This window comes from Mixophyes fleayi, chromosome 4, assembly GCF_038048845.1.
Source record: "Mixophyes fleayi isolate aMixFle1 chromosome 4, aMixFle1.hap1, whole genome shotgun sequence".
Lineage (NCBI taxonomy): Eukaryota > Metazoa > Chordata > Amphibia > Anura > Limnodynastidae > Mixophyes > Mixophyes fleayi.
The window spans coordinates 144,564,857-144,580,511 of record NC_134405.1 but is presented as its reverse complement, the minus strand read 5'-3'; positions in this window follow the sequence as shown (position 1 = coordinate 144,580,511).

Here is a 15,655-nt window from a genome sequence, read left to right as displayed (position 1 = left end):
TATTTCCGGCAAAAACTGGTTTGAACTAACCCTTTAACAAAGTATTTTTGCGTATGAATCTTATACTAATCATAACTAATGACCGCTATGTACAACCGCTTCTACAATTATACCGGATTCCTGCTGGTAAAATGTGGATTAATATAAGACCAAACACCATACATATCTTATGAACTGAAACATAAATACCTTTAATGTAAATTTATCTTTGTATAAATAACATTTAAGTCTTACTAATAAAATGATGTGAGTTGGAACTTTATTAAAAGTGAACTATTTACAAATGTAGAAGTGAGTGTAAGTGTATTTGCTGTGTTTTCCCATGTAATTGCATATTTAACATTCATACGCGGCTGAGTACAAATCACAATCGCACAGGATTCTATAATAACAGATATTTATTCCTTTAAAATTATTTCATCCAATTATTCGACTTCGACAACAGGGAGTAATACTGTTAATGCTGTTATTGGGTAATATTGTGTATATTCGCAATATTGTGTATTCTGGCATATGCTATACTCTCTATAATAGCATGGTGTCAATACTGTACAAGCTGGCATGGAACAACAATACTGTTTTATACTGGTGTGGTGCTCTACTGTATAATGACATGAGACACACTTATTGCTAGTATGGGGTAGCATGTACTGTATATTTAACATATAGTTTATATTAAGCAAACATGCAGCATGTATCTTAACTAATACATATGTTTTATTTAAAATGGTCTTTGTTTAAAATGGCTGAGGTAGGGAATTATACCAGGAAGGAAGAGGAAGCAGATGAAATTAATTGGAGCTGGAACTAAAAAAGTTATGGTCATGAAGAGTGATATAAAAAGTGGTCTAAATTTCTGGACACTGTACCATTCATTTGGGGAAAGAAGAGATCTCGACCTCATATATTATGGGGACAGGGTGAAATTTGGAGGTGATATCTCAAACTCCTTGAGACGGCCCTGAATTACTGGACAGACCAGTGCAGTTTTGATTTTGGATGTGGTTTTGGTTCTAAAACGTCTTCATGTTGTGGTTTTGTTAATGGTTTTGTCCCAAAATCCTGAAAGGTATTGATTTTGGATCTGAATTTAATTAGAAATTGTAAAAGAAAGGAAAAATTATGTGATTTTTGAGGGGCTCCTATATTACTGTTTAATAAATCCCTAGTGGCACATCAGTGTGCATATAGTATCTACATGCAGATTGAGATTAAAATATCAATCTCCATTCAATGTTTTGGGCTAGATTAGTGGTCAGGGAACAGGGGTAAATTACCCCAAATGGGGTAAAAATGAAAATCCCGGGGGTAATGCTGCCGATTCACATGCTGTCAGTTGGATTGTAGACCCCTTTAAATGTGAAATTGCTGTTGTACCAGAAGAGCCTCAAGGGTTGGCAGAGGCACTTCTTGAGCTTCGATGCAATAATGAAGCACGTATTGCTGTTACGAGCCGCGGCGGTGCCCAGCCGCCGCGACTCACTCACCTGCGTCCCGGCCGTCGCTATGGCGACCGGGACGTCACTTCCTCTCATGTCCCGGCTGTTGCCGGGGCAACGACTAGACGCTCCAGCGCTGCGTCCCGGCATTGAGAAGCCGGGCGCATGCGCTCTACAGAATTACTAGCCTGCGGGTTAATGAAGTTAGGGGGCTGGTTTCTATCTGAGCCAGGCCCTGATTGGCTGTCTCAAGTATTTAAGGCAATGAGGTCTGCCACCTCATTGCCGGTTATAGCTTCTGTGTTCCAGTCTGCTGACCTGCTAGTTCCTGTCCTGTATCCTGATATCTCTATTTGACTCCCCGTGTATGACCCTTGGCTTTGATTTGGACCTTGCTCGTGTTTCCTGTGACCCTGATTTTTGGCCTGTTTACCCGTTCTGATATTTGCCTGTGACCCCTGACCTCAGCTTGTTCATCGATACCGTTGTCTGCTGCCGGCCCTTGACCTCTGCGTGGACCTGACTCCTCTGGCCTGGGTTCTCCCCAGCAGGTACGCACTTCACGACCCTCCGTCAGTCTGCGGCCCAGTCTGTCCCCACCATCAGGGGCTCCAGTGAACACCTGACTGGCGGAGTAGATTCCGGGTTGTGTTGTGCCGGCTGGAGGGGATCCTAACATTATAACCGGCCCACTCACGGAGACGAGGTTGGAATGGATGCAAGTGGATCCTCACCGTCTCCGGCACAAGCCCTAGCAGCCCATGTTGAGTCCTTATATCAGATGATCCAGGGATTGGCTGAGCGTCTGTCTGTTCAAGAAGAAGCCGCAAAAGTGTCACAACCCACTCCAAGTTCCGTCTGTGAACCTAAGATGAACTTGCCGGATCGCTTCTCTGGAAATAGGTCCCTGTTTCGGAATTTCAGGGAGAGCTGCAAGCTCTATTTCCGATTGAGACCCCGCTCCTCCGGGTCAGAGCAGCAAAGAGTCGGGATTATCATTTCCCTTCTACAGGGTGACCCCCAGTCCTGGGCGTTTTCCTTGCCGCAGACCAGTCCTGCCATGCAGTCAGTAGACGCTTTCTTCGAGGCGTTAGGTCTACTATATGACGACCCGGACCGTACTGCCTCCGCTGAAACTCATCTACGGGCCTTGAAACAAGGCCGGCGCTCGGCAGAGGAATACTGCGCTGAATTCCGTAGATGGTCACCTGATAGTGGATGGAATGATCCTGCCTTGCGGAGTTAGTTCCGTCTTGGCCTGTTGGAACAGGTCAAAGACTCTTTGGTGCAGTACCCATCTCCTACCTCTCTGGAAGATCTGATGCACCTCTCCATTAAAATCGACAGGAGATTTAAAGAGCGGAAAATCAAAAAGGAGACATCATCACCTCTATCCGGCTTCATTCCTGTTCCCACGGATGGTGAGGAACCCATGCAATTGGGGGCGTATCGTCTCTCCCCTGAGGAAAGAGACAAGAGAAGATCACAGGGCCTATGTCTCTATTGCGGCACAAAAGGCCACTTCTCCCGTTCCTGCCCGAATAAGCCGGGAAAAGAGCATGCCTAGGGAACGAAGGGAAAGTTCACCTAGGTCTGCAGATTGTCTCCCCGAAAAACGCCGTATTGATCCCTGCACAGCTCATGTTTAGTGCTCGTTCAATGGACCTGTCCGCCTTCGTTGACAGTGGAGCTGCAGGCAACTTCCTGGACATCGGGTTCGCCCGCGCTGCTAAAATACCGATGGTAAAACTCAAGTCCGCTATTACTGTCTGTGGATTAGATGGAGGTCCGTTGCCTGGTGGCAAAATTTCCTGGGAGACCTCGCAACTACAATTAAAAATCGGAGCTCTCCATTCAGAGTCAATAACCTTCTTTCTTATCGATTGTTCATCAGTTCCCTTGATCTTGGGCCACCCATGGCTTTCCCGTCATAACCCCGTCATGGACTGGGTAAAAGGAGAAATTGTCCAGTGGAGCTCTTACTGTACACAGTCCTGCTTGTCACTGCCCCTGCGGGTAATTCAGTCTATTCCGGAGCAGCTTCCCTCACAATATCATGAGTTCTGGGATGTGTTCTCCAAGAAAGCTGCTGACACCTTACCACCTCACCGTGACTTTGACTGTGCCATCGAGCTTATTCCTGGTTCCAAGTTGCCTAAGGGTCGCCTGTACTCTCTCTCTGGTCCGGAGACCAAGTCCATGCAGGAATACATTGAAGAAAATCTGGAGAAGGGCTTCATCAGGCCATCTAAATCTCCCGTAGGAGCGGGATGCTTCTTTGTATCCAAAAGGGACGGAGGACTAAGACCTTGTATTGATTACCGGGGATTGAATCTTATTACAATCAAAAATACCTACCCCCTTCCGCTCATCTCCGTATTATTTGATCAGCTGAGAGGTGCTACTGTCTTCTCAAAAATCGATCTTCGTGGAGCGTATAACCTCATCCGTATCAAGGAGGGAGACGAGTGGAAGACGGCATTCAATACGCACTCTGGCCATTATGAATACTTGGTTATGCCGTTCGGTCTTAGCAATGCACCTGCAGTATTCCAGGACTTAATCAATGAGGTTCTTCGGGACTTTCTTGGTAGTTTCGTGGTCGTCTATTTAGATGATATCCTCATCTATTCCAGATCTCTGTCTGTACATCAGAATCACGTTAAATAAGTTCTACGAAGACTGCGAGAGAACCACCTTTACGCCAAACTGGAAAAGTGTGAGTTCGAGGTGCAGAAAGTATCCTTTTTAGGTTACATAATCTCTTCTGAGGGATTCTCCATGGATCCAACTAAGGTTCAGGCTATTCTAGATTGGGTGCAACCAAACAACCTTAAGGCGGTGCAGAGGTTTCTGGGCTTCTCCAATTATTATAGAAGGTTCATTCCAGGTTTTGCGGACATCGTGGCTCCCATTGTCGCCCTAACCCGTAAAGGAATGGATCCAACTAATTGGTCGCCTCAAGCAGTAGCCTCATTCGAAAGCCTGAAAAAAGCCTTTGTCTCCGCTCAGGTCCTTAGACACCCGGATCCAGCTAAAGCATTTGTTCTTGAGGTCGACGCCTCTGACGTCGGTGCTGGGGCTATACTATCACAGAAGGACCCTCATACTACTCGTCTACACCCGTGTGCCTATTTCTCCCGCCAGTTCTCTTCAGCAGAAGCCAACTATGATGTCGGGAATAGGGAACTGTTGGCAATCAAATGGGCCTTCGAGGAGTGGCGACATTGGCTGGAGGGTGCTCCACATCAGATCTCTGTCATTACCGACCACAAGAACTTGCAATATATACAATCGGCCAAACGTCTAAATCCCAGACAGGCCCGTTGGTCGTTATTCTTTACTCGGTTCAATTTCCTGATTACCTATCGACCGGGTTCCAAAAATGTCCGGGCAGATGCTCTGTCCAGAAGTTTCTTGGCACACCACGTTCCAGTTGTGAACCCAGAGCCTATTATTCCTCCTTCCATAATCCATGTTGGACTAACCCAAGATCTGAGTATCACGCTTCAGAGATTCCAGAAATTAGCCCCGGATACTACTCCGGAACAACGTCTTTTTGTTCCAGTCCATCTAAGGAAGGCGGTTCTTGCAGAGGCGCATAATAGTAGGTCTGCTGGACACCCTGGAGTTTATAAGACGCTGGAGATCCTTTCCCGTACGGTCTGGTGGCCATCCTTGTCCGCTGACGTCAAGAGTCATGTCCTCTCGTGTGAAATTTGTGCCAGGAACAAAGTCCCCAGGACTCGCCCGGTGGGTCAATTGCTTCCATTGCCCATTCCTGCAAAACCTTGGACATATTTGTCCATGGATTTTATTGTTGATTTGCCACCTTCTGCAGGACATAATACTATTTGGGTTGTGGTGGACCGGTTCAGTAAAATGGCACATTTCATCCCATTAACCAGGCTTCCTACAGCTCGAGATCTGGCCATTCTCTTCATACAACATGTTTTCCGGCTCCATGGACTTCCTTCCGATATTGTTTCTGATCGTGGTTCGCAATTCATAGCACAATTCTGGAAATCCTTCTGCACCCTCCTCGGAATCCGGATCAGTCTGTCATCTGCATACCACCCTCAGTCTAACGGGCAAACTGAAAGGGTTAATCAAGCACTTGAACAGTTCCTCCGATGTTACTCCTCAGAATTCCATGACAACTGGTCATCTTTGCTGCCTTGGGCAGAGTTTGCCTACAATAACTCATCTCACTCATCTACTCAAACTTCTCCGTTCTACTGTAACGTCGGTTTCCATCCCAGGTCTAATTCTCTGTACTCTCTCAAATCTGCTGGTATTCCGGAGATTCATTCCACAGCTGCTGATCTGAAAGTAATTTGGGGGAAGGTTCAGTCCTCCTTGAAAAAAATCCTCATTATCGGCCAAAAAATTTTCGGATCGCCACCGTACCACCTGCCCATTCAAAGTGGGCCAGAAAGTATGGCTATCAACTAGAAATCTTAGGCTCAGACAGCCTTGTAAAAAACTAGGGCCTAAATTTATTGGGCCGTTCATGATTACCAAACAGATCAATCCGGTAGCTTTTAGATTGAAGATTTCTAGTTCACTAAAAATTCCGAACACATTTCATTGCTCATTGTTGAAGCCGGTATTGTATCCTAGTCAATCCTCAACTGTGCCTGGGGGAAGTTCGAGTAAGCCACTAAGATATGTGGTTCAAAGGATTTTAGATTCCAAAAAAGTGCAAGGACAGGTGCACTTCCTGGTGCAGTGGAGGAACCGCGGAGAAGAAGAGCGATCTTGGGTTCCGCGAAGACAACTCCATGCTCCTAAACAATTGAAGGAATTCTTCAGGAGGTTCCCAAGAAAACCTGGATGTCGGGGGCCCTCGACCCCTCCTCAAGGGGTGGGTACTGTTACGAGCTGCGGCGGTGCCCAGCCGCCACGACTCACTCACCTGCGTCCCGGCCGTCGCTATGGCGACCGGGACGTCACTTCCTCTCATGTCCCGGCTGTTGCCGGGGCAACGACTAGACGCTCCAGCGCTGCGTCCCGGCATTGAGAAGCCGGGCGCATGCGCTCTACAGAATTACTAGCCTGCGGGTTAATGAAGTTAGGGGGCTGGTTTCTATCTGAGCCAGGCCCTGATTGGCTGTCTCAAGTATTTAAGGCAATGAGGTCTGCCACCTCATTGCCGGTTATAGCTTCTGTGTTCCAGTCTGCTGACCTGCTAGTTCCTGTCCTGTATCCTGATATCTCTATTTGACTCCCCGTGTATGACCCTTGGCTTTGATTTGGACCTTGCTCGTGTTTCCTGTGACCCTGATTTTTGGCCTGTTTACCCGTTCTGATATTTGCCTGTGACCCCTGACCTCAGCTTGTTCATCGATACCGTTGTCTGCTGCCGGCCCTTGACCTCTGCGTGGACCTGACTCCTCTGGCCTGGGTTCTCCCCAGCTGGTACGCACTTCACGACCCTCCGTCAGTCTGCGGCCCAGTCTGTCCCCACCATCAGGGGCTCCAGTGAACACCTGACTGGCGGAGTAGATTCCGGGTTGTGTTGTGCCGGCTGGAGGGGATCCTAACAATTGCATTTGAAAACAAAGCAGATCTGTCATATTTTTGGATGTCAACAGCTGCAAAGCCATTCAAAATTGCACATGAGGAGACAGTCAAAAAGTTGCTGCCTTTTGCAACAACCTACCTTTGCGAACAAGGATTTTCCACGCTAACGAACATAAAAACAAAGCAGAGAAATCGATTGGACGCTGATGACTGTATCCAAATTGCTCTGACATCAAAATGCCCCAATAGTGATGCTCTCGTATCAAAAATGAAGCAACATCATTTCTCCAAAAACTGAAGTTTTGAACTTGAACCTTTCAAAGAAATTTTGAATAGATTCAATAAAATTTAGAATTCTAATAATTAATAATATATGATTTCCTTCCTTTCAAATCAAGGGGGTAACGTCGGCGTATCTAAATATATTTTGGGGTAAAAGGTAAAAAAGTTCCCTGACCACTGGGCTAGATCAAGAGTAGTATCTGATCTAGTGTGGCTGATTTGGGACACCCTGAAAAACTGTGTCTTCTTGGTCTGATGCAGGAGGGCTAGTGGTGTTTGGAGCCGAGATGCCTGTACACAAATTCCAGTTTGTTTTATTTTTTGTTTGCTTGAATGGGGCTTGGATATAGTCACTTTCTGGGCTACCCACTCCCCTTGTTGTTGAAGGCTACCTCCTTATGGGGAAGGCTGAAGAATCAGTAACCCAAGGGAAGCTTCAGCCAAAACCGGGATTGACTGAGACTTGCTGCAGAGCCGAACCCAAAGACCCATGTATATAAATGTGTAATGTATATTAAATACACCAATATATAATGTATATAAATACATAAATTCGGAATTTTTTATAAAAATATGTAATGTATAAATAATATGTATGTGTGGGGAGAGATATATATATATATATATATATATATATATATATATATATATATATATATATATATATAGTGAGAAAGTGCAGCATTCACAGGAATCCGACACAGGTATGCTAAACCATTTAACTGTTTATTAGCAGTTGTCAGGATGGTAAACAGTTCCAACGGTGGTTCAGCAATCATATCCAGTGACAGTACACAAAAAATCCCCACCACCTACATCTGACTAGACATAACTTCCGTCTGCAAGTCGGCCACTAACTGGCATCGGTGGTCCCACCCACACATACAGACAGTGTCTTTATCCTCCACCCCAAGCACTACAAACAAATCACAGCAAACCAATCAAACCCATGTGGAACATGTGTGTGTGTGTGTGTGTGTGTGTGTGTGTGTGTGTGTGCGCGCGCGCGCTAAAAGAGGATCCGAGGGAACCTTTAACCCTGTCTGCCTGTTGCTGCAGACTGGCTGTTGCTTTTATCAGATGCCTTATAGGGGAACTGTGGCAAAAAGCCATATTTGCCACTATCTAATATATAAATGTCTAGTGGCGTGTGTTAGTCTGTCTGTGGAAAAAATAAAACCAAGCTGCAGCGCCACCTGCTGGGCGGAGTTATACACTGACCTACTAAATTCTTAGTGTGGGAAAAAAAATTCAGAAAGGGCTGAAATTTGGTATACTAAGATGTTTTTAATTTGTTAATTTAATTTGTTAATTGTTAAAAGTGTTTATAAAGATTTAAAAAATATATATATATATTTCTTGAAGAAGAAGTGACAGTTGGGAGTGGTTGGTGGTTGCCGGGGGTGACAGTGGGGAGTGGTTGGTGGTTGAGGCCTGGGCTATGGCCCAAATGCATGACAAGAACCTTTTTAACACCTTAAGTAGCTTGATTTGACTAGAATGCATGAGTATCATGCAGGGGTTAACTTGTGTGTGTGTATATATATATATATATATATATGTGTGTGTGAAACATACACTTCATTGGGCAATGGTATGCTTTCCCTCATGTATAACTGACAACTGACATTGATGCAGATTTGGTTGTCAAACATCTGTTTTGATAAGACAATGCAGTTGAAAGTCCACATTCTGAGAAATTAAAAAGGCAGAATTATGTACATGTGCTGCTGGCTATCTGAGCGGGTTGCACATGCGTTTTGGATGCCTCCCCTGTGGGCAGAGAACTACATATCCCAGCATGCAGTGGAGAGTCTGAGAGACAGAAGAATTAAAGAGAGGCACCCGGAGAGATTGGATAAGACTTCACAGTGAAGTGCGAGATATCTTACCAGAAACTTGAACTGAGAGGAGCCATCTTGGATACAGATGCTGGTCAATCAGTGGGAATAAGTAACCCATGTTTATTTGCTGTTGATTTACTTGGACTGTGCATTGTGTTATTAGTCAGGTAGGGAACAGTTGGGGAGGCCTGAAGAATATTGTATTATACCCTTTCGCTGGACTGAGATATAATAACAAGGGTAAAGTGTAGGGAAAGTTAGTTATGGGACAGAGACTGAGTTTAATTTAAGAGAAAGTGCATCAATTTCTTTACTATCATCTGCTGTATGTGAAGGAAATGGCAAGAGTGTGAAGTATAGTCTGTCCTTATTGTATCGGAGGAAATACCTGAAGAAAGCAAGTGTTGCTAGAGGACAGTGATATAGTGAGACGCTGCTGTTTGGAACATCAAGGTTAACTCCATAACAAGGAATATAATGGATCAGGACATTGCTTTGTACTGTTGGCTGCTAAAAGCTTGCTCAAATTGAGGAGATTTAAACTACCTCATGGCAGAAATTGCATAACTCTTTATATCTGCCTGACTTTCAAATGTATTTCCATGATATGTGTCTGTAAAGTTAAAGCAACTGTGATAGAACTCTGTGTGCATTGCTTGTGATAGGTACCTCTGTTATGAAGACATTGTAAGGCGACGTTAGAAGATAAAGTGGTACCTCTAAGCTACAGCAGACTAGAGAGAGCGGTGTATATTGTAAATTAAATACTAGTCAGTGTTGTTCATAAGTTATATGTGACTATTTTGTTTAAAGCGAAGAAATCTATTTTTGACACAAAATTAACAAAACCCCTTTATGAGCACATTGCCTTATTAGTAAATGTGCTGGTGTGGCTTTTAAAGGCCAACTTAGTGTGGTAATAGTTTTTTGTATGTGCCTATGGTCCAGTGTAGCGGGGGTGGAGGGTTCCTTGGTCTCTCTCTGGTATTGTTAACTTCAGGACACTACCCCACAAAAAGCCTACAGTACTTAGACCGAGGTGGAAGCACTGTGCGATACTGAGTACAAGGTAAAGAGTCCAGAGGACACACAAAAATTAGTAGACACACCGTAGCTGAGGAAAGGGGGTGTTACATATAGATGGAGATACGATGGGTGACTATTTACTCTATGTCGTGGAATTACAAACTCCTTCATTAAGATGAGAGTGGTCATGACCTCAACTACGGATAGCGGCATAATTAGACATTTAAAAGATGATGAGACCACGACACAATGTTAAATGGTGCAAGTGAAGATGGCATTGTCCTTGGGCCCACCCAAATGTTGAAAAGGACATACACATAGCTTAAGAAACCAAGCACTTCAGCGTCAGGAACTGACACTTTTCTGACTGAAGAGCTTGATTTGTTTGGGGGTCCCCACAGAAGCCAAAACTTTGGTGGTTGGTTGTTGAACTGGAGAGTAGGTAAGCATGTTACCAAATTAATCATGGACCTCCTATGTCACCCAGTCTGTTGCTGCGGAACGGCTTGCCTTGCCCCCGTCCCCTTTTCTTTCCCCAAATGTGCCCTCTAACCACAGTAGGATGGGTTTTGTTACTGCCACCACTAGGCTCTTAGCGGCACCTAGGACTACGTCTCTCTGGGTAACTCTCGCTGCTAGTGTACCCCCTTGCTGGTACACCTGGGCTGGTCCCCCTGACCTCTTGCCTTCAGATCAGGGTTTTTGTGGATGGTTCCCCTGGCCTATCACACTGGCCAGAGCTGCAGGGTAATAGCAGAGCGTTGGTACTGGATGCAGGGTCCCAATCTCATAGCAGCTTAAAAACAGATTAGATTGGTCTAATCTGTGGTCACAGGAAATAAAGCTGGTAAGTAGGCGTCAAGGCAGGTCCATTAAGCAGGGATGTTTATTAGTTCAGGAAGTCCTGGAAAGGACAGTTACATACACTAGTTTGAGGTAGTAGTGATATCAGAAAGGTACAGATATAATAATAATTTACATGGTCAAACAGTGTGCTTTCTATGCAGATTTCCACAGCTAACCTGGCAAGAGGTAATCCAGCCTCCTGCTGCTCTCACCAATCCAGGTGCTTCATGCAGCTTCACATAACTCAGACTGTAGGGGCTGAACACCTTATTACATTGCTGCAAGTGGCCCAACAGCATCTGAGGTTTTCTATTGAATGTTTACTATCAGAATATAACATTTTCTCTACTCCTGCAATTTAACTTGCAACATTTACATTAATCTGTGATCACTTACACACATAACAAGTCTACCTGCCAGTCTAATTACCCCCCCCCCCCCCCCCCGTGCTTCAGACTCAACAGATGTGTTGGCCATTCAGCAATGAAAAGGTCTAATTAACATGAGATTACCTGTCACCAGACAGTTTTAAAAACACATCCCCTCCACTCAGATGCTTACTTTCTTAAGAAAAGTTACAAAACCCAAATATGACATACTGACTCCGAAATCAATACATTTCCATACAAACACATACCAATATATAAAAATAATAAGTTAATTTGCAATGATGTAAATCGGTGTCTGTACCACTAATTGAAATAAAGTTCTACAATAAATTATTTCTATGTTATCCAGCCATATACAGTGTATAAAATGTCTAAGAAAGATAATTATTTGCGAGTGGTCATTGACAAGTGCAAATAGCAGATGACGCTGCTGAGTGATTTGCTGTTTGCAACGCTAATACTGATTAGTGCTTTCGTTGTCACTCAGGCATATATTATGCTTGTGTGTGTGTGTGTTTAAGCAAAACATTTTTTGTACACGAGGTGGGGAGTTGTTTCTGCCGAGTTTTTTTACGTTTTATTGATGCCTATTATCGAATATGTTTGTTGCACATAAAACAATTGGATAAAATGTACTTGGCACACAATTCCCAAAATATACCAAATTACATTTATAAATGCATCTATCTTGTCTAGACTCGATTAGATTAGAGGAGGGGGGGGGGGAGGCCAATACAACACAAATGTCTTAGAACCATGTACAGAATATTTAACTGTAACTGCCTGTGGGGGAATTGCAATGGAACAAGGTGTTATGATAGTACCAAAGATTCCATATTTTGGTCAATATATGACTTTTATTATTCGGGTAAGTGGATATTTTTTCCATAGAGGCGAGATACCAAATTTTTCTATATACTCTTTGCATGGAAGGTGGAATCAAGTTTTTTCCAGTTACTGGCCATTAAGCACCTAGCGGCGTTAAGAATTTGAGTAGCCAGTTTGTCAAAGGGAGCATACAAACCTTCAATCAGCAGCCCTAAGAGGAATGAACATGGATTTTTAGAGATTGGTATTGATGTAACATTAAATATAAGTATGGCTATATTATCCAAATCCTGGCAATCTTAGGGCATGTCCACCAAATGTGGAGAAAAGAGCCTAATTCACCAAAACCTCTCCAACACTGAGGGAAAGCTGAGCCAAACGTCATCTGAAACTGAATACATTTTATATGTATTTTCCTTAATAATAGTAGATTGTGACACCTTTTCTCAAAAACAATGTAAATTTTTGAGATCATTGCTTCACTTTTTAAACATTGTCCAAACCCTAGTTCTCTGTGACACCACACCAAGATATGGTGGTATGTTAATCTATTTTACAATTTTTTTTTGCCATTTGTCCAAGAACAGCTATGTAATGGGCTCTATATATATATTATATCTCTCTTCTGGAACATAGGAGAGACATGATTTCTGCAAATGTGCATATGAAACATGATTATATTATATGGAGATAGATAATCCCTATAGGTTCCTTATGGTAACAAACCAGTGGTTTCAAATTTATTCAGAGGTCTTCTCAAACCAGTGGTGGATCCAGGGAGGGGCGATCACCCCCCCTACCAGGGGCTTGCTGCTGACAGCTGCACACTGTGCAGGTCCGTCCAGCAGTGACAGTGTGCTGACCGGCTGCTCTGATTGTGTTTAAAACACAATCAGAGCAGCCGGGCAGCACACTGTCACTGCCGAGCGGACCTGCACATACTGTGCAGCCGCCGGCAGCCTTAGATATCGGAAAGGGGGCGGGGCCTAAATCACTCGGGGTATAGAAATTTCCTAGATCCGCCCCTGTCTCAAACCTATGGAGTATTGCTTTGCTGAATTATTTTCCCTATAAGAATTACACACTGAACTTGTAGTGACCTGAAAAATGGTCCTTCCAAGCTAAAGCACTGTCAACCATTTTTATAGAATCTGTGGACTCTTAACTCTTGCCTTCCTGTGACACCAGGTATCTTGGAATAAACTATCAAAGTAAGGCGCTTCAAAAAGCAAGCATTTGAAGCATGCAGCAAAATAAATTAACCCTGTGTTTGCTTACACCCAGTGACTTGCTGAAAACCATGTTATCTAAAGCAACGTATTTTGTTAGGAGTGATCATAACTACATAAATATATATTTTTCCTAAATTATCCTGATCAGGCTATAATCATGACACAGGCCCTATATGTGTGTGTGTGTGTGTGGCATGTGGGGGCCCTATATGTGTGTGTGTGTGCATGTGGGTAGTGGGGGCCCTATATGTGTGTGTATGGCATGTGGGCCCTATATGTGTGTGTGGCATGTGGGCAGTGGGGGCCCTATATGTGTGTGTCAATAATCTGACTGAAGGACTGTTATATATAATTTTACATATCTTGTATTGTTAGGGTTTGTGATCTTTTGCAGTTAGATTCCTATTGAAATCGGCTACCTGACGTGACTACCTCACTCTGACTGGAGTGGATAACAAGCAGAGTTTTATTTTCTTGATGTCCTCAACTAGTTCACATGGTCTTCACCTCTTAATGTCCTTGCTTTTTCTAAAGCCCAGCTTCATCAAGATTTTCTTGCCTGTTTCAAGTGTATACAGAAAACCAAAATATGTGTAAAATAATGCTTTCAATATACTGCCATTTAATATTCCCATTCACAATATTTGAGAGTTTATAGAAAGTAGAGATAGGCAGGTCCGGTTCCCCAAGCAAGAACCGAACCCATCCGAACTTTGCCTATCCGAGTACCGAGCTGAGCAGCTCGGTACTCTCCCGCCCTCTCCGAATCCAAATCAAGGCCGAACGTCATTGCGACGTCGTCAGATCTCGGGGCTCGGTTCTCGCGATACTTCAACATTATAAACACACGCCTCCACAGCAATCCATCGCCATTTGACAGAGGGAGAGAGCAGGGTGTAGTCACAGGCTGATTAGAGCAGGGACAGAGAATCCAATATTCTTCTTGCAATTGCTCTAACAAAAATCGCTAGAGAGGAGGATAGAAGTTTATTATTTTTTTTTAATATCTGGCACTCCCCAGTGCTTTTGGGGTGTCCCCCATAATTGTGCATAAATATTTCTGGCTGTCAAAAATCATATCTGTCAGCAGTATCTACCAACTAATTTTTAGCACTCCTCAGTGCTTTTGGGGTGTCCCCCATAATTGTGCATAAATATTTCTGGCTGTCAAAAATCATATCTGTCAGCAGTATCTACCAAATAATTTTTAGCACTCCTCATTGCTTTTGGGGTGTCCTCCCTAATTGTGCATAAATATTTCTGGCTGTCAAAAGTCATATCTGTCAGCAGTATCTACCAACTATTTTTTAGCACTCCTCAGTGCTTTTGGGGTGTCCCCCATAATTGTGCATAAATATTTCTGGCTGTCAAAATTACTATCTGTCAGCAGTATCTACCAAATAATTTTTACCACTACAAGTGCTTTGCGCTCAGAATGGATTCAAAGCAGTCCACATATGATCAGAATGAGCAACCAGGTTCTGTCACCAGTCCTGATGTTAGTGTTCCCGTCATCTGGCCAAGGCAATGTCAAACAACAGAGTTTTTCCAAATCAGTGCAAAAAACAAAAAACAAATTTTTTTTTACTGTATTGAAAAAGAAGTGTTACTGAGCAAAAGTTAAGTGCCGATTAAAAAAAATAATTGCAAACATGCAGTGGCAAAGAGAGAATGAGGCCTTCACCTTTGGCTATTAGTGGCAGAACCCAAAAAGTTACCCAGCCTACAATTGGTGCACAACTACTGTTACGCGTCAAAGCCGAGCTGCAAGATAACAGTAAGGCATTAGAGGAGAATGTTTGCTCTGATTCACAAATGACAACAATCCCTGTGGAGAGTCCATTCAACAGTGGGATGTCTAATCATGAGCATTCTGCTGATGTGTGCCTTAATAGCCCGTGTGTAGCCGGTGATACCCAAATTGAGGATGCCACTTTGGAATTAGAAGAGGATGAGGGGGACATTTGTGTAGGCGACGAGGGCGCTAATGAGGATGTTGATGAGGATGAGGTTGTTTGTGTAAGTCCTGCACCAGTGGCAGTAGTTCTGGCACGTGACAAGAAAAAGGCCATTGTCATGCCTGGCCATAAAACAAAAAAATCCACTTCTTATGTGTGGAATTATTTCTACCCAAATCCAGACAACAATTGTATAGCCATTTGTAGTGTATATCAAGCCACAGTCAGTCGAGGGAGGGACCTTAAACATCTTGTCATCTTGTCTCGTCTATGTTACGCCATTTA